Genomic DNA, 25553 nt, shown 5'->3' on the forward strand with positions numbered 1-25553 from the left:
AAAGAGGGTACCTAACTGATTCTGGGAAATTATATTCAAATATTTAAACATGACTCTTACCATCCATAATGACCGTAAAAACCCCTACAATGAAGCACTATCCACTTGTAATTTCTGATTATACGTTGGGGTTTTCAACTGAGGCTTTTTCCTTATTTGCCTTATTATCACAAAATTGGGCAGAGATAGTTAATATAATGCATACACAAAAAAATTAGACCTCGCACAGAGCAATCTGTACTTTCATTCCTCATTTTTAGGTTTATTAGAGACAACACTAAGCAATTTTTTGTTAAGGCAGAGTGAGACATAATTGATTACATTTTCTCTCATGTTGTGCATTGTTTTATATAGCAAAAATACGAAGAACATGTTTTCCTTGAAATACAAGAATCACTTCATTAACGTCTTAAAGCGATTACCAAGAACAGAGGCAGATATGCACCTGCTCAAATTCTCTCTTGGTTTTTTCTTTTGTGCATTTTGTTTTTCTCCTCATAGCTTGGACATCCACTTAAAGAGATGGGTTGAAAAACAGCTATGCTTGCAAAACATCTCCTCTTCCGGGACAGAGAGCTGTTTACATTATAGCAATGTTTACCCAAACAAAGTACTCTGACACTTCATACAGCACACAGTCAATGGTATCCTGCCATCTACTCGCAAGATGCATGAAGACAAGGCTCTGGTCCTGGTGCTGCAGGAACCCCCTTTCACTCTTCCCTTCACATGTTGGGTGTCCCCCTCAATGTGTCTTCAGTGGCTGAGCTTCAGAGGCAGCCTGGAAGAACAGAGGGGAGATGGGGTTAAATTTTTTATAGATGCTCCCTGTCCTGGCTTAACAGGTCTCAGTGTTCTTTCTGAGAGACCTGTAGAGTGGGAGGCTATGGTGGAAGCCACAGGCTCCCCATGTGCTTTCATTCCTGGACTGAATGTTACCCTTTTAATCAACTTCTTAATGACAAGAGTTGGGTTCCAAGGTTGCAACTGGCAGCCTATGAACTCTTTCTGTTGCACAACAATATCTGCAGGACAGATGTGTTTGGATATAAACATACCAGAACGTATTTTTAGTGAGTGTTCATGAGCTGTTTGCTGGATGACAGCCCAGCGTGCCTCCAGGTTCAGCTCAAATAGAAGAGAGAAATGGGGTGCTTCAGCAATGTCAGCAGAAACATGCATGAATGGCCAAATCCTCAGCATGAGAAAAGAGAAGAAAACACAGGCATTTGGTCTTAATCAGCCTGTTTCCTTTGGGAGCTCTCTGCATCATTGTCCACTGTCCCCTATCTACTTTGACACCAATCAAGTGGTTAGAGAGCAAAAACATTCAACCCAAAGTCACTGTGAAGCTTGGTCCAAGCCTGACACCAAGTGCACACCCTGATCTCTGGGTCGCCCTTTCTGAGAGACGGTGAAGAGGTGCAGGCAGAAAACAGGGAAGTTCCTGTCCTGTTTCCTTCTAGTCACTAGTCGTGAATTCATGAGCAGAGGAAAGCAAAGTTCACTCTCACAAGTGTTGCATTAACTTGTTTTTCCTTCCTGAAAGAAAAGAGGACCTGTGCCTGAGAGGAAAGGCTGAAACAAAATGGGTAGTGTTGGTATGTGGATGAATGGTAGACAGATATCCTCTCTCTTAAGGATGGGCAGTTGTTTTGCTGCCTTGTATTGAGTGTCTTCGCTGTAGAAAATGATTATTTAAAAGGGATCCTCTTCCTGAACTAACTCATCTGGTTTTCAGCCTCTCTTCTACCTGTTCTTCTTGATCTCTCTCACATTTAGCTGCACAAACAAACATGTTTTGCCAAACAATCAGTGTGATTTCACATCAGGGAAATATTTCTCCTCTGCTTCCTATTGATTCTGTGGTGGAAAATAAAAGACTCTATATTATTTAGTATCCATGCACTGAAAGAGTAACTGAATTCTTTATACAAGTATAATTTTAGTTGAACAAGTCATCTGAAAGCTGGGTAAAACTATTGTTTAAATGGTTTAGACACTAATGCATTAATATACTAGTATGTCTGCATCAATAACATACAGGAAGAAAACAGTACATTCAGCAGTAAAATGTTCTAGTAAGCTGCTAATAAAAAATAAGTCAGCATGATATAGCAATTGTAATTTGATAATCTTCAGCTTTTTATGATATACATCAGAGTAAGCAAGCCTTGACTTTTGCTTGCACATACACGTTTTATATGTATAAATACATTTGACATCAGTTTATATGCACAGCTATGTTCTTTCCCAAGGATTCATACATCAAATGATATTCAAATTATATCTGGCTCCAGAAAAACCCTGCTGGGATATCCAGCAACTAAATGAGTTCATTCAGAACTATTAGTGACCATTTTCAAACAGGAGTTACAGAAATAAGGGGATACACATATTTTGTGTGATTAATCGGGACATTTTATCTGCCAGTGCTTCTTAGAATAGCTAATTGGTTTTCCAGCATCTGTGCATGGTAGATCTTGGTTAGCTCTGCATTAACAAAGGCCAACTCACTGGCCCTGCACAGTCAGACATCATTATTTTCAATCAGACCAGTCTGTTTCTAGGGTAAATTACAAATCCATTGAATATTTCTGTTTCTTGTGCCAGTCACGGAGCTCATACATTTGACCCAAATGGAATCTTCCTTGCTTTCTGGCAGTGAGAGATAAAAACTGAATTGAATTTCTTGTTTGTTTGATGATGTCTTTTAGAAAAATTGCCACCTGTCTTTTTGTTCAGAAAAAGTCTTTTCTTTCTTTTTTTTTTTTCCTTTTCTTTTGGCTCAAAGTGAGAAGATACACCTCTGATAATACCTGTGAATATTGCCCTACCTTTAAAGATACCACTAGAAAGGGCAAACTTAGCCTTGACTAACTGACATATTTGAAATAAACTACTGCTCTAATCATCTATTCAAAACCTGGTATTGAGTGAAGTAGGTCAGGAATAGATTCTGGCTTGGAGCACGCATGTCTGCCTGCAAAAGTATGTGAAGTCACCACTTCTGCCTTCAGGTACAATTATCCTGGTATTTTGGCTGAAGTCACTAAAAGTAAGTGGATTGCTTATGTCTCAACTCTTCCTGGGAGCAGTTAAGCAGAGAGAATGAAAATATCCTTTAAAACCGTTCAAGTCATAAAACCATAAAATGGTCTGTATTGGACGGGACCTTTAAAGGTAATCTTGTACAACTGCCCTGCAGTGAGCAGGGACATCTTCAACTAGATCAGGTTTCTCAGAGCCCCATCCATTCCAACCTTGAATGTTTCAAGAGATGGGGCATTTATCATCTCTCTGGGCAAGGAGTGTTTTACCACCCTCATTGTAAAAAATTTCTTCCTTACAGCTAATCTAAATTAACCCTTTTCAGTTTAAAACTGTTATTTCTTGTTCTATCGCAACAGGCCTTGATAAAATGTCAAGTCAACTGCAAACCTACTCTTTCCCTTCCTCTTCCCACTTTCCCTTCATTTCCTCTCTCAGAGAATAACTAGGGAAGAAATTATGATGAAGGCAGCTATTTGTTAGGCAAGAAATGACCATAACCTTCTGTTTATAATGCTAACCTTAAAACAAAAATAATAATAAACATGTGTTAAGAGTCAACTATTTTTCCTCAAGCACCTGGTATGTTTTTTTCAATACTTGATTTAAATTATTTGCAGATTTTCTTTAAGCATATCAAGTAAGCCTTGGAAATAAAATGCTATAGTATGTGGAAAATTATGTTGGTGAGCAATCAGAAGTCTGGAAACACCCAAGTCAAGGTTTTGCTCTCCCAGCTCAGGCACATGCAAGGTGTTCTCTCCACTTTGTCCCATTTCATGATCAGTGTAATTCAGACATTTGTGGCCAGGTGCAATGCCTGTGTTCCCACAAGCCAGGACACAAACAGCTTGCTATTTATGGACCCCTGAGGACAGGAGAATCAGAAACCTGAATTTGGAGTTCTCAGTGAAAGAAGAGACACCAAAGTATTTTGACTGTGGGTGCATCAGCCATGACATTACATGCAGCCACGTGCTGCTGTCATCTCTCCAGTTTACATCCCAGAGAGAGCTACATAACACACCAGGGAAAGGAATGACCTATCACTGGCATCATAACTTATGTAGAAGCCTAACTCAGCCACTGAGATGTCTGTGCTTCAGAAGCCTTGCCCCAACCATGAAGTGATCAAGAAAGAAAGGTAGCCACACGTCTCCAGATAGTCAGGGTCATCCAAGTTAAAGGTTCACCTCTCCCCACTGACTTTATGGAGAAGTTAGCCTTGAGGTTGTCATCTTAGAGCTTCAAGCAGAATTTAGGAAAACTGAACCACACAGTTAGTTGTTCTAATAAACTAATACTTCCTTCTTCATTGAGATACGTTGAGGATTAGCTGACTTATGAGCAGGATTTATGAGCAAGACTTCTCCTACTAGCCTCTTCCAGTGCTTTTAAAATGTTTCTTCAGAGCCTATCTTCTCAGTGTAGGCCAGGAGAAGCTGCTGCATTAGAGATGGATATTATTGCCTGTAATGTGACTGAATTAGAGCCAAAGACCAGATCCAACAGTTTTCCAGGGAGACAACATGGCCCTGTTACCTGGACATTAGCCTGGGGTTAAGAACAGCCTATTTTCCCTCTCCATTTCACCACAAATCTCCTCTGTGACCATGAACAAACTGCTTGATCCAAATCAAAGGAGTTTAGCCTCCCTGTTTTCAGATTCCCATTGGTAAAATCAGAGTCATGGCTCTTCTCCACTTCAGAGGGAAGTTGCAAGGATACTACATGAAAAATTGTGAAGCACTACGAACATGAGTACTTAGGAGAACATCAGAAGGTATAAATCTCTCCATGCTCCCAGACTAGCCTGCTCCTTCTTCTTTTTGTTGCTGATGAGTTGAAGTAGAAATTGTAGCTGACAGATATATTTCCCTTAACAAGATGCTAAAGCCATTTCTTTCAGAATGATGATTCCTTCACAAAACCCATTTTCAGGCTCCCAGCTTGAGATCCAGGTGCAAACCTATTTTTATGACTGAATTTCTTTCGGGTTTGTGAAGACACTTGGAACTTTCAAAGGGCTACCACTCCGTAAAACCACTATTATTGGAAAGATTCCCTATTTCTACCTGGGAAGGAAGCCTTCTTGCAATGCAAATATTCATTTCCAATAGTATTGGCAGTTAAAACATTGAGATATTAACACAGTACCACAAACCTAATAATGCGACATTGTTTTTCAAGCAAAAAGTTAGTCTGATTTGACTTTTAAAATTACTTGCATCAGAACATAAGTCACTGTCAATTAAAGAATAATGCACTTCATAAATATATATTTTTTTAAACTTTTTCCTCCCCTTTTATCAATATTTAAAGTTGTCTTTACAGCTCAATCCATTTTTTTTCAGTCCAAACCTGTTCTCCCCCAGCAACTGTAAGACAGCTCTTGTGTAAAGCCTTACTCGTATTTGCCAGGTCTGTGCTTCCCTCCAGCGATGGAGAACATGGCCCACTCTTTCATACTGTTGTATATATGCATTAAGTGAAATTAGACTGCTTTTATGACTTATTTTTAAAACACTCAAATTTATTTACTGTTGCATTTATAAAATTGTGAGTAACAGGACCCATATTTTGCAAGAAGATGAAGAATAAACAGGCTTATTAGTGTATAATTATTGTGCATGAGTTTCTGGTTAGTTGTTTCTATTTCACAAGCTTTAACATCTATTTAGCTCAAATACTGGTACAGCAGGTGAATACTTTCAAGGAGGGGTAGAAACGTCAAGGCAAGTAACAAATTTACACTACAATATGGTGAAAGAGGAAAACAGTGTTTATAGATTGCTTTCTTCAACATGGTACTGTTTATCCTCCAGAATAACACTTTAAAAGCACGTTGACAAAATGTTTCCCTTCTCACTGAACAGTCCATATTTTTATGTTGGATGCTTATTATATATGTGTATTTAGATTGATCTAGAAAAACTACACTACAAATTACAGTGAGAGAGGGTGAAAAATGAGGGCACACTGTAGAAAAAGAAACCTCATCCTCTAAAAACAATTTTTCGAAACCAAGATTATTAGCTTGAGTCCTCTCTTAGCTGTCTGATCACTCAGCTCTGTGCAGTTTTCCACACGGGCTGCCACTCTCTGGAGCAAAGGCTGTTGGCTCTGACCTGGCAGGACATGAAGCAGCTCCAGACCAAAAGCTGGACAACTATATGTACCTGCTATGTTTCAGTCATGATGCTGCATATTACCTGGGGACAGTGCTGCACCCTCAGAGTTTGGCTCCTGCAGCCCTGAGCCAAGGCGGAGCACTAGTAGTGTTCAAAGAGCCTGAGCCCAAGGATATGCCCTGTTACCACACTGCCTCTCTGGCTGCAGGGGTTCTGCTCTTGATCCATATTCCTACACCAGTGGTAAATTATTGAAGTAGAAGCAAGTACAGAAAAACCAAAGGGAGGATGTACTCAGAAGAGATGAGCATAAATAAGCGCCTTGGAATGACAGAAAGCACCATCCAGATCTCTCCCTGCTCTACAGAGTAAGCTCCTGCATCTCCCAGCCCAGCAAGGGAGCCACCATCTCAGCGAGCACCAGTAGAGACATGAGATTCAAGCCCCACAAAGACACTCAGAATCCAGGATGAGATTGCCCTTGCAGGGAGCTGATGCAAAAACTCGTTGCTCTTTCAATGCACAGCCTACATTATCCTGCCTAAATTTCAGATTTGGACAAACACTTGGCAAACCAGCCATATAGGTTTTGAACATGAAAGTATGCCAGAGAAAGGGAGCAAGGAAATTTAATCTTTTGAAGTCCTCATTACACGGGATTAATTCATCAGGCCACACTTCCATTCTGTTTGCATTATCGCAAAGTCTTTGATTGGCTTTGACATTAGAGTGAAATAGATGGATATTAATAAAAGGTTATGGATAAAGAGCTAAAGAGACAGATACTGGGATCAAATTGTTAACGCTTTTACACTCACACTTGTCTATATATAAAAAATGGCTTTTGCAAACATCAGAATGTTCATTACACTATTCAGAACGGGAGTTTTACTGTGACAATCTGCTGAAAACTGCCTCTGTGATGATAGCAGAAAATCAGTCACTTATTTTGCTGGATTGTTCGTAAAACTGACAGGCAGGCTCTGACTGAATCCGAGAAGCCTGCACCTGGTCAGATCTGCGAGATCTGACAACAGTCTCTCTGTTGCTAATAATTATGCACCAGTTTAATCACCAACCTCGTGCTTAGCAAATTGAAAGCATACAACTGGGTAAATGATGAAGCTATAGGTATTTAAATCATACAGCAGTTTTTGTTCAATTGGCGTGGTGATGAGTTGCTCTTTTTTCCTAAATTCTAGATGATGCTGACAGTGTTTAAAACTGAGGTTAGAAATTACAGCAGAAGAATTTGACTTGTGACACATCTCATAAAATATGTCATTGTGCCCTGAACCAAATATAGATTGTTGATCACTTAAATGTATAGCTCAAAACACCTGCAATGCAAATAGAATTAAAACTCTCTTTGTTCTTTCCTATGCACAATGGTCACTTGTTTGATTCCTATCTTACATTCAAATTAGTTCAGCTGAGAAGCACAGAGTACAGATGCAAGTTTGATTATATCATTAGTAAAGTCGTATGGATCAATTTAAATCTATTACACTTCAGAAATAATTGAGAGAGGTCTCTGTGGGAGGATAAAAGGTATTTCCAGGCACAAATCTCATCTATTGTCAGATGTGTGTTTTTGTTTGGGATTACTTTTATTTTCCTCTACAGGGAAGATGCACTATCATTTCTTTTAAAACTTTATGTTCTTTAACCATGTTACTCCATCACAGCAAACTGTCTTCACTAGCACCATGACTCACATTTGACTGGCTTTTGGTAACAGCAAATAGTCATAGTGAAAACTTAGTTAAGTACACCGAAAAAGAAGGTCGAAGGGATCTAACTTCAATCTTGATGTTGAACTAACACTAGCAAGTGTCCAAGCACCACTTGCCAGTGGCCTATAGAGACACCAGAGTGCTTTTATGCATGAACTGCTGGTGCAAGTCCTGTCACTGTAAAATGCAGAGTGCTTCTAACAGAGGTTGCCCTGCACCTGAACTGCACCCTTCCTTTGAATGTCATGTACCTGATACTTCCTGAAATCTGTGGGGTGCTACACATTTTGCTCTTCTGTGGTCCTTGAAGGGACAGGTGAATCCAGCAGCTCCCAGGAAAGAAGGGGATGAGGAAGAGAAGACAGGAGACCACCCATGACATTCACTGCTCTTGGATCAGAGGATAGCTGAGCCGGCCTCTTCCTGCACCAGACAAGGGAGAAAAAAAGAATATCAGGCAATGTCTGCTGTCAGAACAGGCTGAATCCAGTCATAGTCCTAACTCCCTCACCCCACCAAACACACACAACTTCAAACAGCAGCAGCAAGACAGGCTCTGCTCCAGGCTGTGACAAGCTGGACAACATCTTCAGCTGACCTAGCAGCATTTGAAAATAATCTATCAGGTTGTTTAATGTTACTCCGTCTCCTCCTATAAAACTATCACATATGCAGAACTGGGGCTATTTGACATTTGACAGATAGACAGGTTGAAGTTTAGGTAAGCTAAAATATGCATGCCAAATGAAACTTGCTTTATTTACCTTAGGCCTTCACAATACACAAAATAAAAACTTAAATGAAATTAAAATACACCTCTATCATATGATAAATGTCTAAATTTGCCCTTCTGAATTGCCTTCCAGCTCTGAAAGGCTACTGGACACAGAACTGAGATCCATTAATTACATAAAATTATTCTCATTCTTCTGGAATAATATGTTTCCATGTGAAAAGGAAGTAGAAAACAGCTGGACATCTCCAGAGCACTGTGTAAGAGAGACAGAAACCTGCTTACATATAAGAGTCCAACCTGAGCTAGAAGGACACACCATTGCCACATTTCAGGAGGACACAGGGGTGAAATGCTGCCCAGGTACTCAGGAAATGAGGAATGCCTCCCATCTCTTGTTATTTTCAAGAATATATAATTAGCAATGCTTTAGGCATAATGTCTTTTTGGTACAGAGATATATTTAGTTGCATCCTCTCTGTTCTTTTATGTCTTTACCAGATAGGTTAAACTACCAGCATGGAGACTCCTTGACCTAGAAAATTCCCCAGGTAGGTTCCAGGAGAAATGGATGTGCACACTGTAGGGTTCCGGTGCAGGATGCACTGGGAAATCTCCACTGAGGAACAAGTCGGTGGTGGGTGATTCTCTCCTGTTTTTAGGATGCCCAACAAATACTGAGAGGTTGAGAGCAGATCCTGCAGTCTCAGTGCCAGAAGTAGAAATTAGGCTGAGTAGGTTTCTCTGTCCCAGAAACATGTGAAACCTAGAAACCAGTCACGTCAAGAGATGACTATTCAGAAGGGTAATGGACCATTTTTACCCCGCATCTGCAGTGAAGAGAAAGATTACGATGTTGCACTAAACTGCTAGTGACTATTCTCTATCTGGTTCATCTTGTTTACCACATCATCTGCCACAGTGCTAAATGTATCAAAACCAAAGAGCACTAAGAGGTGTTTAACCCAATTTTAGTAAATACAGCTTTTTAGAACATGGGTAAGATCCAGTGAATTTTTCAGTATTCACTATATTTCATGCTATTAAAATTTTCATTGTTTAGGGGAAAATCTTGAAGGTTTAGGAAAATCAAGAGTTCACGCACTACATAGAACATATATTTTTTTTAAAGCATTATCACAACAGGTTCAGCACAAGACATTTATAGATTTATTATGATTTACCAGAGACAAAGTTAATTATTGTTATCAATAATTATAACTATTTAGGATCAGTTTCTTTAAAGGGGTGCTTTTGTTTCAACATCAGGCTACTCTCAGCCCTCTTCACTTCTATTTGAAAGTTATCATTAAATGGTCAAATCAAATACAGCAGTTAACTTTAAAGACTTGCTGTTCTATTAATTATATTGCAGTATGTAACATTTCTGCACAGGGACCTTTTCATAATATCTATTAACCCACTACCTCATGAATTTTAATTATGTGTGGCAAAGAAAAGCCCACATCATTAAGACCATAAAAAATGTATTGTACTAGCCTTTCTTGCAACTGCTACCACCAACCAGGACCTTAGAGAAGCAACAGTCCCTGCTCCCACTCCAGTTAATTAAACAATCAGGATCTCCAGAATTATTCTGTTATCATCTGGTGACGGATGATAGCAAGCAAAGACAACAGAACAGCTGAGTACGCACGTGAGAGATGTCACAGGCAACATTGCCCTTCATTATGTTGTTTTCAAATTATTTATGGACACCACCTCTGACAAGAAAATGAGGAGAGGTTTACTGAAAACTTAAATAAGAGCAAATCTGAAATATACATGAAAACAGGTTAACAATACATTGATATTATTTCTTCAGTTTTGCAAAACCCCCTCAAAAAGTCCATACTAGCATCATCAAAACAAAAGAAGGCATTTTTTCCAGTGGAACATCTACAGGGACTACAGCATATGACAGGAAAACATAGCAAGGATGAAGAGTCTTTTCATTTCTCATCTGCAACAGTATTCATTTATGTATTTTAATGTAAATTATTTTATAATTTTAATGACCTTGCCCTCTTACCCATTTATGGATGTCTATATTGTATATCTTATATATACATCTAATAATTTCTGTGAATGAACTAAGAACAAACAAACAAGGAGAACATGTGGGGTTATTTTAAAACAACAGCCTACAATCTTTGTCCTATCTCTTTTAATGGTTATTTATAACTATATTTTTACATATGACCCACAAAGTGTTAGATACTGCAGAGCTTTGTGACTAGCTTTGTGAGCTACAAGGAGAACATGTGGGGTTATTTTAAAACAACAACCTACAATCTTTGTCCTATCTCTTTTAATGGTTATTTATAACTATATTTTTACATATGACCCACAAAGTGTTATGGCCTTCCCTCTGGGGGATACTGCAGAGCTTTGTGACTAGCTTTGTGAGCTAGTCAAGATGAGCCCCTAGGCTCTGTTTTCCCCATTTTTATTCAGTCATATTAAGGAAAACTGTGTGTAGCACCAAGAGGACAAGATCTTAAGCATGACCAACAGTATCACATGCAACTGCAGAATGTGATGTGATTTAAACAGAGCTTTTCAATTTAGCACTGAGTTGTTTATACACACCCATGTTGAGGGTTTTTTTCACTAATATACGTGCTGATCAGTGCATTAGCACAGCACAGAGATGTCTTTTGATCTCTTACCACTGACTTCTGCTGGTGTGCAAGAAGAGCATCCAGAAATGGTAATCAACAGAAAGGTAATTCAGTTCTGCCTTCCAGCCCTCTCATCCCTCATCAGTTTAGCTGTATGCTTCATAGGATGCTTATGGTATTTCTGCCTCTTGTATTAAAAAGGAAGCAGAGAGAGCAGATGAACTCATATGTAGATGTGCTGACAGACAGGTCACACAGCCAGTGTAAATCACTGTTATCAGAACAGTTGATGTGAGCATGTCTTTACAAGCACAAACATTTCACAGAAGGTGCTGTCTAGGCAAGCTACATCAGAGATTGCTAAAAGGGTTTTAGACCTTAAAAATCTGTTGTGTTTCTTCTCATAATGGAAGTGTAATGTTTTCTACTAATAGTTCCATTTTGTAGTTCACAGAAATTAAAGGTATTCCAGTTCCAGATAATTAATTGTATGGCATATTATAACCTCTTCAGAAGAGATAGGTGGTAGATTTACTATCTGGGTGTTTAATGGATTAATACTTAATGCCACATTACTAAACTTGGTGTGCTTAAAGTTCATCGATTTAGTGTTTAATGAAATGAAAGGGGCAATATGGAGCTCATCTGAGTAGAATTGTAGAGAGGTAATATACGAAATTGCAAAAAAAAATGAAATGGTACCCTACAATTATGACAATTACTAACAAAGGTAGAGAAAAAGTAGGATATACTTTTGCTCAAAAAGATGCTGGAAACTGGCACTCTAAAATGTAGACACAGTGAATGTCCATTATTTGAATTCATCTTTCAAAAGGTCTAAAACATTGCATTTCTTAAAATTAAGCCATATAAAGACAATCTGTTCTTTTGCATATCTGGCAGTACAAGGCTTTGAATAAAATCTTATCTGAAGCATCAGTACTGTTTGGTATGCAATTTCACAGTGCTGCACAGAACTGGTGAGCAGAAGCCCTCTCAAGACATTTCTACACCAAAGCTGGGTAATAGGAGTTCTAATCAGAGTCACCCCAGGGGTTGAAAGTCTGCCCCATAAGTGATAGCTGTTATTTACAGCACGCCGTAAGGTCCGTAAGCTTAATGGTCTTATACAGCTAAGAAATAAATGCCATCCCAAGAGTTCAAAATAAAAAAGACAAAATATTTATCATCTCCATTTTTTAAATTAAAATGATTAAATGAGGCTGTAGCATATCAAACCGGACTTCGAATCATCCCAGCCCAAGCTCAGTGTCATAGCAGCACATCCATCCTTTCACAAGAATGAAAAAGGTGTCCAGCTGGAAAAATACAGGAGACGTGCAGAGATTTAGCTCCAATCTGGCAGCATTTTCCAGTGCGTGATTAAGAACAAGAAGTTTGCTTGATGGGGAATACAGTGCTCAGCACTTTGTAAGTTCTGGTATATAACTACTACTTCAAAGAAACAAAAAAATAAGGACAGAAAAAGAACAGCTAGTTGTAGGGCTTAACAATTTGCAAGCTGAGTTAATGGATGAAACTTTCCATGAAAAGATTTGTGTGTGTTTGAAGGAAAATTATGGTAATGCCCTGAGAAAATCATCTTCTTCTCTATGGTTACAGTTCCAAACTGAACAACCTACCTTGGTGTGCTCAGCCAGTTCACTCTGTAAAAGTCCCTCAGAGTAAAGGGCTAAAATGCTCATGTTTGAACAACCCAGTGAAGCTGCTAAGTCCATGCTTTGTGACCTTAAGCATCTTTAAGTGCACCTTGAGCTTCTACGGGATACAGCAGGATTTCTAAAGAGAAAGTCATTAAATGCCATTTTATGTATGTAATTATAAGATAAATAAGCAAGCTTGCAGATTATTACCTTCAGGTCCCACTCTACTCTGCAGTGCTGCAGCCTCACCCTAAATACTGTGTGCAGTTTTGGTCACTGCAATATAAGAAAGGTATTAAGCTGTTAGAGAGCGTCCAAAGGAGGGCGACAAGGATGGTGAAGGGCCTTAAGGGGAAGCCGTATGAGGAGCAGCTGAGGGCACTTGGTCTGTTCAGCCTGGAGGAGACTGAGAGGAGACCTCATCACAATCTACAACTTCCTTGTGGGTGGAAGAGGAGGGGCAGACACTGATCTCTTCTCTGTGGTGACCAGTGACAGGACCAGAGGGAATGACCTGAAGTTGTGTCAGGGGAGGTTTAGGCAGGATATTAAAAAGAGGTTCTTCCCCCAGAGGATGGGTGGGCACTGGAAGAGGCTCCCCAGGGAAGTGGTCACAGCACTGGACACATTTCAAGAAGTGTTTGGACAATATTCCCAGGCACATGGTGTGACTCTTGGGAATGGGTGCAGGTCTAAGGGTTGGACCCACCCTTGTGGGTCCCTTTCAACTTGGCATATTCTGTGATTCTGTGAAACAGTATAAGCACAGTCAAGGCAGTGAAAAACATAAGCCTTGGCAGGTTCCAGTCAAAGAACTAGTTGTAAGTGCATTGCAGGAGAATCAAGAAGGAATAAGGGCTTAAGTTAATACAAACTGAGAAAATATCTGAAAAAATTTTAAATAAAAATAGGCATTAGTAGTATAAGGATGACACTGAAGAGTTGGATGAATTCTCCCGACTGAATAAAAAAGGCCAAAATATTGCACAAAAATAAATTAATTTAAATTCATTGCTCTGATTAAAAATACCATAGAATCTTGGGGGGGAAATATAAATATTTCAAAATAATGATTTAGATAACAGCATTTATATTCCAGGATCTATATTCATGGTTTTTCTCTTTAAATACAAAATCATATGTAAAAATGGTGCTTACTGTCAGCCTAGAAGGAGCCAGTACTTCTTAGATCAAACATTCAGATTAAGTACTTTCTTATTTTATCTGATGATTAAGCTTGGCACATTCGAATTTTCCAATAGGCTACAAACTCGGTAAAGTACCTCTGGGGTCACATGTTATAAGACTGGAACATCAACATGATTAATTTTGCAGTGTATGTATCACACAGGCAGATCCATGCCAGGTGACAAATAGGAAATGCTTTACATATTTCCCTTCCTACAAAATGTGTTTCAGGTCCAAACTGTTAGTCCTCCTTCCATGAAAAATTCCCTAAGGGTTCACCATTTTACCTGCAGATGCATAACTGGAGTTACTAATAGCAACAATAAAAATAAGAATTTTATAAACTTCGTGATTTTCATTTTCATTTGTCTTCCCAAACAGCAATTAATGTTCACATAAAGAAACTCTGCTTTCTCCCCATTGTTAGGCTCCAGAAAGACTTACCCTGGCAGAACTAACCTTAGGCATAGCAATGTTGTTTCCCTTACAGATTTCTGTCATGGTCACGCTAAAACAAGGTTTGTTCCAGTAGCCCAGAAAAGAAATGCTTTTCAATGTCCCATGGCAAGCAACTGCTGCATGACACAAAGTAGCAGGTGGATTTTAGAGCACACCTTGGCCCATATGCAAAACACTGTATGTGCAACTAGATAGTGTTAATTTTAAAACAATGCTGGCTTCAGCAAAGAGGATCAAAAAAACAAATATTCCTAAATTTCAGGCGAATTGGGTTGCCAAGCAATTATCACAACAAGCATTTATCACAAAACCTTCATACTGCCACTAAATCTACTGGTGAAGCAAGAAGCAGCTTGCATTTTTTAAAAACACAGATGCCAGTAAAAAGAGAAAAGTAATTTTCAGATATTTTCCAGACCTGTAAACATTGGGTTTTATTTTTATTTCAGTGAAATAACATGGCTTCTTTGACTGTTTGAGTGTTAAATTTGAGTATTAAATTTGATCAATAAAAATCTCACCGGATGTAAAACAAAAATACTCTACAAACTTTGCTACTGTTTCGTTTTGGCATATGGTCATGTTGCTGTGTTCTGATATAACTGCAAACATTAAAAAAAATAAAAACAGTTCTCTCTGGATATTAATTTTGTAAAGATTTGTTGTATTTCCAGATACAAGCAAAGAGATGGCTATGGTTGTTCAAAATATTCAAAGTGTGAATGAATTTTCTAATTTACCAGGTTAGAAGGATTTGACATTATGCCATTTTGCACAAGGAATGACACTTGATTTTGAAGGGAAACGCATTTTTTTTAAATACATCACTTAACAACTGATCAAAGGCTCTGAATACGTCTTTCAAAATATGCCTCCTGTTTGGTTAGAATACAGACTTATAAGAATGTAGTTATGATACTTTTCATTTTAGCAGTATTTGCAATTATCTATTCTCTCCTGTATTACATGAGGGAAACAACTTTCCCTCACTACACTGGTGGTGGCATTGGTTCACATGAGCAGTCCCAGCTCCTGCAAAAGTAGCAATCTGATTTCTCCCAGAAAACTCTCAGTGTTGCCATATGATGAATAAATATGTCTGAAGGTAGAGAAAAGTTACCTTCAAGTTCTCTCTGGGGCAAAATAAGGCAGAACATTTCATTTTGTCAGGCTGCAGCTCTTGAGTCCCTCTACACATAAAGATCTCACTTAAGGCTTATGAAGCAACAACAAGATGGCACGAGAGACAGAAACCTCCCAGGATACAGTCATTCACTTCCACATGGATTGTTAATGAATCACAGAATCACAGAACTGCTTCGGTTAGAAGGGACTTTTGAAGATCACCTAGTCCTACCCCAAATGAAGGGTCATTCAAAGCAAGTATCTGTAGAAATAGGACAGAAATTCTTTCCAAACCTCCAGAATCAATGCAGTGGTAGTTTCAATTTAATCTTTCATCAAAGCAAAATGAATACAGAAAATCGGTCACACTCGTTGTCTCAAGATCTCAATCATCATGTCCACTGTTTATATGTCAGGAGGCTTCAAAACCAGAGATCCTGTGCTTATCTTTAAGTGATGTATTCAGGTTTAATTTAACAGACTACAGGGTCTTAATAAAGTATCAGGATTATTACTGCAGCTGTAGAATTGAGCAAAAGCAAAATATTATCACTTGTACTACTGCAGCATGCAGAGACCCCACCCTCAATAGAGTCCCATTGTGCTGGGTAGATCCAATCTTTGCATGCACAGCCTGAGCCATACACCATGCCAGCAGTGCCAAAGGGATTTTGAAGCACAGTTAGAAGCAGTGTCCTAAATTCTATGTTCTTGTGAAAACCTCTTTCTACAGAGTGGGAGAAAGCAACATTTTTTTACAGCTCTCCTTACCTGCAGAACAGTTTGAGCGAAGAGCAAACCAGATCATCATCATCATCTCCCACCTGGTGTTTGAGCCCACCACGACACACAGTCAATGACAGCAGCAGTTGCAGCAGCACAGCTAAGCAGTGCCCAACAAAGGCAGAGACAATACTTCATCCAAGTCTCCCCAGTACCTGGGAAGAAAACTGGAATATGGCAGCAGAGAACAGTCCAGCTGAGCTGCTCTTTTGATAGCAAATGCCACAATGGTCCTAATGCTTAATCTCACTTGCAGGGTAGAGATCCTTAACTGACTTCAGGAAATTCAAAGGATGTCTGTGACAGGAATTCAGCACAGCCTCCAGCCCAGTGAGCAGATGGGGCTTGGGCTGCCAGTTGTGCTCGTTTTTAAGTGGCAAATTTTCATTATTTAGATCTTTATTACCTTAGTTTCTAAGGAACTTAGAAACAAATTGTTCCAGCCAGTTCCTTATTCAACTTTAAGATTAGCTTCTATTTCATGACTGCTGTTTCTACTGAATTGCTGTCCACAGCATTATATTTTGGTTTTTTTCTTGAGTGGTTACCATTAATTTAGATCCCATCATTCACATGGGTAATTCAGATCATAGATTTGTCCTGCCTTTATCCAAAATTAATCTTCATCTACCATAAACTTTAAATGTCACTGTGATGCCCAAATCACTCAGTCCTCGTTAGATCTCTAGAATTTCTCATATCCTTTTGTAAATTCTACCTAAATAATATTATACCCTGCTCAAAATAATGACACATCATCACTTAGCTCTCCTAAATTATAAGAATACAAGTACAGACTACTGAAGCCTTGCTCATTCTCACTCGTTGAAAAGCTCAGCTCTTTTTGTATTTAGTCCTGTTCTTTCACCATTGAATAGTCCATATAGCACACTCCAGCTGAGATCCGATGACCACCCAGGATGCTCTTGTTCAGTGACAGCAGCCTCCGGATGAGGCAGAACGCCCCCTGCACACTGGAGCTCTGCAGAGAGATTCCTACATGCTGTCAATACATGTCATTTGGGATAGCTGTTAAGCCAGCTGAGCAAAAAAACTGGTCGTCTGTCTGTGAGGAGCAGCACTGAACAATATGAAGTAACCAGATGTGCTATTTGGTCGTAAGGAAACCATCCCTTCCTTTCACACTCGGTTCAGAAGTAAACTGTGACTACTCTTCATCTTAAGTTCTGCAAATCTTTGATTTCATTCACAGGAAGCACTGGGATTTAGCTTAGCTTTAGAAACAAAAATTAATAATGGGTTGGTTTTTCCTGATTTTACATTCACAAACACTCATGTGACAAGTGATTCCTCTCAGCACTGGACTACGAGGCACTCTAAGCTCTCCTTCATTTTATTGTAGAGCTGCTTTCACTTCAAGAGAGCACTCTATCAGTGAGTTGGTTGTAAATTACCAACCTGTAGCCCAAAAAGTTGCTTTACAAACCCCCTGCATTGCCAGCTCTTCTTCCCTCTCTGTTTGAAACAGTATTATTTCCTGTAGAAGCAGAGGAGAAATAATAAAGAGTTCTTCATAGAACAGTGTCTTAACAGCTATTGAAAACAATTTTCAATACATTGTATATACTCAAGCATATTATCAGGTGGGAGACCAATGACAACAGCATTCCTGCCCTTGCTAACAGTACAGAAGCCATTGATAGTCCTAGTCCCACAAAACCGTTTTTGTTCCTTTAGGATTTAGTTGTCCTTGTACAAAGAGAGAAATTTCTTCTCTCTTTCATCCCATTCTGTCCACTGAGAGCTGAATTCAAAAGAAAGCGTACTGAGACACTTGGTTTTGCATGTTGGAGGTTCCTTTGTTTTCAGCATCAATAAAGGTCAGCCACTCCATTCTGTCATTGACTGGCTCCCATTCCATTTGGCTAATACATTCCACTTAGCATCACATACAACAATCAGACATATTCTTAATACTAGGAAGTTGCAGAAGAACAAAAGGCATGTGTGTGCTATCTAAGATTTCCATGGAGTGAATTACACTGGATGAATTATTCGGAATTATTCAGAAAAAGAAATTGTTTACTATTCTCTCACAACAGATGCTCCAGACAAAGAAAAGAAGCTGGTGCAGCCTCTGACTGAGCCATAGCTTTTCACAGCTGAACGTGGTTGTGCAAATTAGCTGGTAAACTTTATGGAAGAACCCAGAAAGAAGCAATTAGAATTACAGTGATGGTTTGAGAATCTGTAGTTTGTAATCAACCAAAATTGTGCAGTTTTCCATATTCTTTGCTGATAATGCAAATGTAACCTTTGAAGGAAACTGCTCTGTATGTAGCACATCCTGAAAGCAAGAAAAAACACTTAAGTCCAAGCAAATATCTTCAAGGACAGTAGGCTGTATATGTCTTGGCCAAGTCATATAAGGGCATTGCTCAGATTGTGAACAAACTCTACAAATATGTGTTTTGGTCACTGGCACAAGCTGTGGGGCAGAAGAAGGTCCTGAGAGCAAAAGAGGACCATGAGAAAACATGGAATGATTTGAGACCAGGGACTAAAGAACCCTACAAAAAGACTACCATCTGAAGTTGACTAGTTAGAAGACTAGTGTCAGAATGGATTGTCTAGGAAAATTGTAAAATTTCAGGCAACATGATCATTTCAGGCAGTGGATCATATTTGCCAGCTCACAGTTATGCAGAGGGGGTCCTCTATCCTACCAAAGTGTCGTGGAGTAAGGGAATGTGTGAATACCTTATAGACCTCTTACAGATTCTTCTGTTCTATTTTCTTATGTTGCACCAGACAAGGGCAAGAGAAATCATTACTGAGTTTGTCTCATTTCATACCTACCGAAAAACTTAAGTTTTACGTGAATTTTGGCTTTGTGCAACATTTTTGTTCAAATGCAAGATGGAAAAAATTAGCATGTTCTTAGCATCTTGGAATACAATTACATTTAACTGTAATTTTCAGTATTTTTTAATAATTAGGGTGTACTTCCTTTTATATGCATGGAAGATCAGTTCTTGATGTTACACCGATGTTAAGCAGGTAAGTGGCTTCCCATCAGAGGAAGCATTCCCACTCTTCATCCTCTTATCCTCGGGCACATTTTTCTGGCATGTTTCTTGTGTAAAGTCAGCTGATTACAAGACTTAATCCAAGGCAAAGTGAATGAACGAATAGATGGTTGATGGTGATATGGTTAGTGGAACCAATCCTTTGGTATCATTTCAGCATGACATGCAACTACATATAATGTGACACTGCATCTCAATATTAGCTGGTACTACTGCAGGATTACTCATTTGAAAAGCTGATCAAGGCTGCTGAAGTTCAGAATCTGCCCAATAAAATATGCTGCAGAATTTGGAGACTGGAAGTTCATGCAAGTACAATATAAGTTGTGCAGCAAACTGGTTAGGACTTCCAAATAACTCAAGTAGAAAAAAGCATATGGAGATCTTGGACTGTCAGACCAGTCTCCACTGTATCATTTTAGGCATGTAAAAAGTTTTGACCTCTGCCAGCTCCAGGGTCCATTCTGAAGCAATTAACATTTCACTTCTACTACTTACCTCACAGGGATGAGGATAGATTGAACTAGTGTTGTCACTTCCTTTGAAACCTATTGCTCAGCACAATGCATAATTACTCCATAAGTAATTATTATACAAAAGTAGTCTATTTTTCCATAGTAAATAGCTTTCTAGATTATTAAATTAATCATCAGAGCTTTTCAAGACTCCACCTTACAGCATGTAGAGGTTCACTTTGCTTTATTATAAATTAGTGTAATCCAAATTCCTGTTCTCCTTACACCAGGGACAGACCATACTAAAATATTGATGTGTCCTCCCAAGACTTAGAGTTTGCTTGCTTTTTTTGCTTTTTACATGATTGTTCTAAACTGCAATGTCTTGGTTTGTTTTAGGTCCTATTTATTAATTTTTATAAGGTTTGTTCAGTTGCCCAGAGTACCAGTTGAAAACTTACACAGTGAAGTGAGCATTCAGCTACACTATATGGCACTGGGATACAAGGTTCATTGATCCCTGAAGCACATTAAATACAAATAATTGCTTTCTTATTCACATTCACCGGTGCGAGCTTTTTCTCCTCCATGTCTTGATATGTGCTTTTGAATGCAACAGAATTTGCACAGCATTTATATGTGTCATTGCTTTGGCAAAGAAAGAATATTTGCTGTTGAAGTACATTGCCAATGCTCTGAAAAACTGGCTAGTGACTAAAACTTTTTCTTATTTTTGAGATACCTTCATTAGTAGTGTATAAAGAGAAGTCACAATAGGCAGCATATAAACACAATTCCAGCTATGTGACGTGGATCAGAGAAATATTCATAAATAAAATTTTCCTGTGATCTGGGCCTCCAAAGATTAGAGACATGTCAGCATAAACAGCAAAGACTAAGCTGGCAAACAGTAAGCACTTTATATTCATATCTAATTTTGCTTCTTATATCCTACTACATATAGTTTAGAGATTCCCTTAGAAACACAGATACTGTGTTTATTGGGATAGGTTTAAGATAATCTCTATGACTTCTCTCCCATTCTTGCACTGGCTACAAAAGAAAGTGAAAAATTATAGAATATGTCCAACAATTAAGGTACTTTGGTGGTTCAATGACTTTCAGAGGCAGGCCACTGCTGCTTCCTACCCCAGGACAGGTGTGCTCTCTGGAGAAGTTTTTTGGTTACATCTTTCTTGTTCTTTCAATTAAAACAGATACCTTCTATTAAAACTGCCCCTGCAACGTGGGGCTAATAAGTACTGAAGCTAATAAGCACTTCTGCTACAAATCTTTCCCTGTTCACCCACATTTCAGACAAGCTTGCTACTGTTTACAATGATTGGACATTAAGATATCAAATGCCAGTAAGGGAAATAATCATGTCCTTTCCCACGATCTTTAAGCTCTCTTCATTAACATGTCTGTTGTGTTCATTCTGCATCTCCCTTATTCTCTGCCTCACTTCTTCTGTTACAGCCTGCAGAACACAGCATTACAAACCATGCATCTTGGGGAACAATAATTCTGTAATCACCTTACTGCATTCATAACATTAATTTTCCTGAGAGTTTAATTTAAAAGCTAAACATGACATAACAGGTGTCAAAATTGGATTTAGATGATTAAATCAAATAAACAAAACCTAATTCCTCCACCATATTTTGCTCATAAAAATCAGTTGGTTTAGGGTGACTCCATCACACTGACAACACAGACATTTGTTGGAACGGTCTTCTACATCACTCAATACTTTTCATGAAGAAATAGAAATGGAAATTGAAATTATAATGTAAAAATCAATGTTTTCTAAGAATTCTTGGATCTCAATGTCCATTATGTTGTTAGCTCCAGGATGCAGAGTGCAAAACTTTAAAAACATGCAATTAAACAATGTAGGCATGTCTTTTAGCTCAATTACAAAAGATCCAGAGGAATTACCCTAAGAGATGGAGGGAGTCTGCCGAGGGAGTGGATGAAGCTAAACTGGGGTACAGGAAACTTAGACATGAGTTTTGGCCAGGATCAAAGTTCAACCTTTTCCTCTTTCATTTGAGACCAGCAGTTCCCAAGCAAGGAGGCGAATTCACAACATGGGAGGTACACAAGGAAGAATCAGTGGTGCCAGTGACTCAGGAGGAAGGCAGGCTCAAGAGATGGATTGTATCACACAGCTTCTCTGAATCCATCCTCCCTCGGCTGAGAGAGGACCAGCATTGACACGGGAGGCACACAGGATCCCAGGAGCTCTTTAGGATCCCCGTTCCTGGATGCTCTAAGTGTTGTTAACACCAGGCATGTGTGGACAGGGAATTGCCCACTCCCCCTTATCAGCACAATGCACACTGGCACATCTCCCAACAAGAATGTGTGATTCCCATCACAGTCATGATTATACTTTCCCCAGCTATTGGGGAGTGATCCTACCCATGTGCAACCATTGTATAGTTATGCCAATGCAGTGGTTGTCTCACAGGTAGCCATATCCAATATAGCCATGTTTTCTTATGACCTTCTCTTGTGGTTTTATGCATGTAATTTAATGAAAAAATCTTAAATCCCAGCCATAAATTTCCCTACATTTTCCTTACAACCTCCCATCCCGGGCTGGGCCCATTTGAAACAACTTCTGTACTGAAGAGAAGCCTTTCAGCCTTTCTGTACTGAAGAGAAGCCTTTCCTGCTGCTCCAAGCAATGCAGACAACACTGTTGTTTCTGCTACTGCTCTGAACAGATGCTTTTCCCATATCCAATTATCACCTCGCATGACCAGGAGCCACATAAAACTTCCATATCCAGCGTCCTCCAGCCCCCTAACATCATTGTTGGTATTTTGTTCAGATTATACTGCACCTAATGACCTCAATGAAAGCCATGAGGTGCTGGTTCCTCCTCAGCACTGTTTGTCCACAGCTGTGGGACACCATTCTCCTCTTCACCGACTTTCTAATTGGTCTCACATAACCCCCAATGACTAAAGGAATAAGAAGAGAGAACCTCTCAATGTCCCATAAGGCAGCTACACTGCTCACATCAACTGTCTGTGCATCATGAGAAGAGGAGCAACCACCACCTCCTGCACTCCACAGGGCAACACAGATCATTGGTTATGATACCAAGTGCAGACCGATGAGCAAAGTGCAGGAAATCTAAGGACTTAAAAAAAGAGTGCTGATGGCCAGGTAGCCAGATTGTCTGTGTCAAGCACTCTTGGCCCAAGTACTGCTCTCCTTACAGTATTCAGGAACCTCTTGCACTGGTTCTTTTCTCTCACATACGGAAAATAAGACAGTCTTAAGCATAAATGGGTGTACTAAGAAAAAGATCTGGTCACATATCATTATATCTTCCCATCACTTAACCACAGCCTCACTGCAAAATGGGCCCTATATAAGCAGAATGCTTATTTGGTTCATCCCTACAGGGCTATTTCCACAAGAGGTGCCAGCTCACCTGGAGCTCAAGCAAATTCATCAGCAAAGCAATGTGAACTTACTTTACGATAACGAAACTTTCATCCTGGAAGTGAGCAGAGACAGCAGGAGATACCAGGCCTTCAACACCTGAATCTGTTCTGCTGTGACAGAAACTATGACAGAAACTGGAAGATATTTTATAATGTGGGATCACAAAAAAATATGTGCACTTTAGAATCAGTTAGTCTAACCAGGAGGATTTTATCTCTGGCTTTCTCTATGCCTCCCTTTCTCCACCTTCTTTGCTGTAGATCATGTGCAAATTTCTGTGAAAGAGATCCATGAAGAGGAAATTTAGGGGCCAACATAAAGGATAAAAGAGGACACAAAATTATGATGATGCCCTACTAAACCATCCAGAGAGGTCAAAGTGAGAAGAACAACTTTATCCTTTGAGGCTGCTTGTAACCGCAGGAAGCTCCATTAACTCCGGATGGTTCACTGTAAAACATTAGCCCTTGTGCTGAGGGATAGATGGAGAGCTGGCTCCTGCCAGGAGAGAAAACAGTCGTTCTGTGACAACAGCCACTGTGCAATAACCATGGCACTGCCACTGGGTCACAGAGATGCTCACATTAATCAGCAGAATTTACAGTCACCTGGGAGTGCAGCAGTTGCAGAGTCTGGTGCAAAAGCCAGAGTTAATATAAAAGAACTGTTACAAGCTGCAAAACACTCTGTCCCTTGCAAGCATTAATCTCTGACTATTCACATGTGCTGGATATGGCATCGTTACTTATCCTGGGTTTGGAGCTCAGAACTGCTGGGACTGGCTGCTAAGGTCTTCATAACTAACTCACCAAGACCACACATTACAAATCCTTTGGTTTAAATCTAAGATATAAAAAAGACTGTTACAGCAGTTTTTAGGAAAAGCATCACACAGGCTTCAGCCTGTAGCTGTGACAGTTCACAACATACGATTAAACAAATTCTCATTCTGGGAGAACTGAAACTGTCATAAATTGAACCATGACCAAAAATTCACTGAAACAACTTCCCTCTCTTTCCATAAAGCTTGTCTTCCAATATTTCTGTTTAAAAACTGAACACATAAAAAAATTTCAGAACAAGCTGCACAAACAGGATCATCTAATTTACCTCAATTTGTAATGATGTTGAGGAACAACAATTTCACAGATATCTGTGTTACTGAATGTTTGTAAAGCTCTACAGGAGATGCAAGCATACTCAGATAAAGTTCCTTGCAACCAGTTTCTTCAAACACATCATCTGCTGGATCCAGGAGAACACTGGGGCAGCTGTGGTAAAAAAAAAAACCAAAGTACACAAATACCTGAAGATTGTTCTCATGATCACATTTTAATCACTTCTCTAGTATTTTTCCCTCATAATGAAGCTCTAAAATCATGCAAACTGTCTTGTTTGTAGGCCACAAAAGCAAGACACACTGCTTCTTTATTGGTGAATTTTAACTGCAAATTCTATATAGACTAGCACTGTCTGTCTTCTCAGCAGGTTATTTGTCATGTACCCCTTTTCAAACATTTATTGACAATCTTTTTCTCCATATACAGGCACAACAACTAAAACAGTACTTCAGAAATTAAAAATTGATTTTAGCTCCAAAAATCTGACTGTGCAGGAAAAAAAAAAAAAAAAAGAGTAAAAAAAAATCCCTATCTCTAAAGGCTGCTTTAAACATCAAAAGCATTTGAAGCTTTTTTTGCTGGGTTGTTTTCACATTGCTTACGTGTCTTCATATTTCTTGGGATGACGACAGTCACTTTTTGATATACGATTTGTCTCACACTGACTGCTGGGGCTGGCTGCTAAGGTCTGCATAACTAACAACTCCCTGAAATCTCTCATTACAAAACCTTTGGTTTAAATCTAAGACATCAAAGGAAATGAGTTAGGCAGATGCAAGATAGACACAAGCCGTAGCTTATGAGAAAAATATTTTTAATAGTCTTGTTTGGAATAAAGTTCATTATCTTCTAAACCTCAGATGGCATTGGCACAAAGCATAACGGGGTTACAACAGTCTTAGTTCCATGTTTTTAACTGGATTCAGTATGGGATAGGGGGCAGAGAAAAATTCAAGTTAGTTTTA

General features: G+C 39.1%; 1 long non-coding RNA gene across 1 annotated transcript in view; it reads right to left on the reverse strand.

The window, feature by feature from the left end:
- Positions 1-243: 243 nt before the first annotated feature.
- Positions 244-25553, reverse strand: part of LOC120325217 — an 81239-nt gene continuing 55929 nt past the window's right edge. The window contains exons 2-3 of the long non-coding RNA XR_005567113.1: positions 8170-8341; positions 244-781 (exon numbers count right to left, since the gene is read on the reverse strand). This is a non-coding gene — a long non-coding RNA (uncharacterized LOC120325217). The remainder of the gene's footprint in view (positions 782-8169; positions 8342-25553) is intronic.

This window comes from Pipra filicauda, unplaced genomic scaffold (genome assembly GCF_003945595.2).
Source record: "Pipra filicauda isolate LSUMZ 115617 unplaced genomic scaffold, ASM394559v2 scaffold88_size2543281_pilon, whole genome shotgun sequence".
NCBI classification, from domain to species: Eukaryota; Metazoa; Chordata; class Aves; order Passeriformes; family Pipridae; genus Pipra; species Pipra filicauda.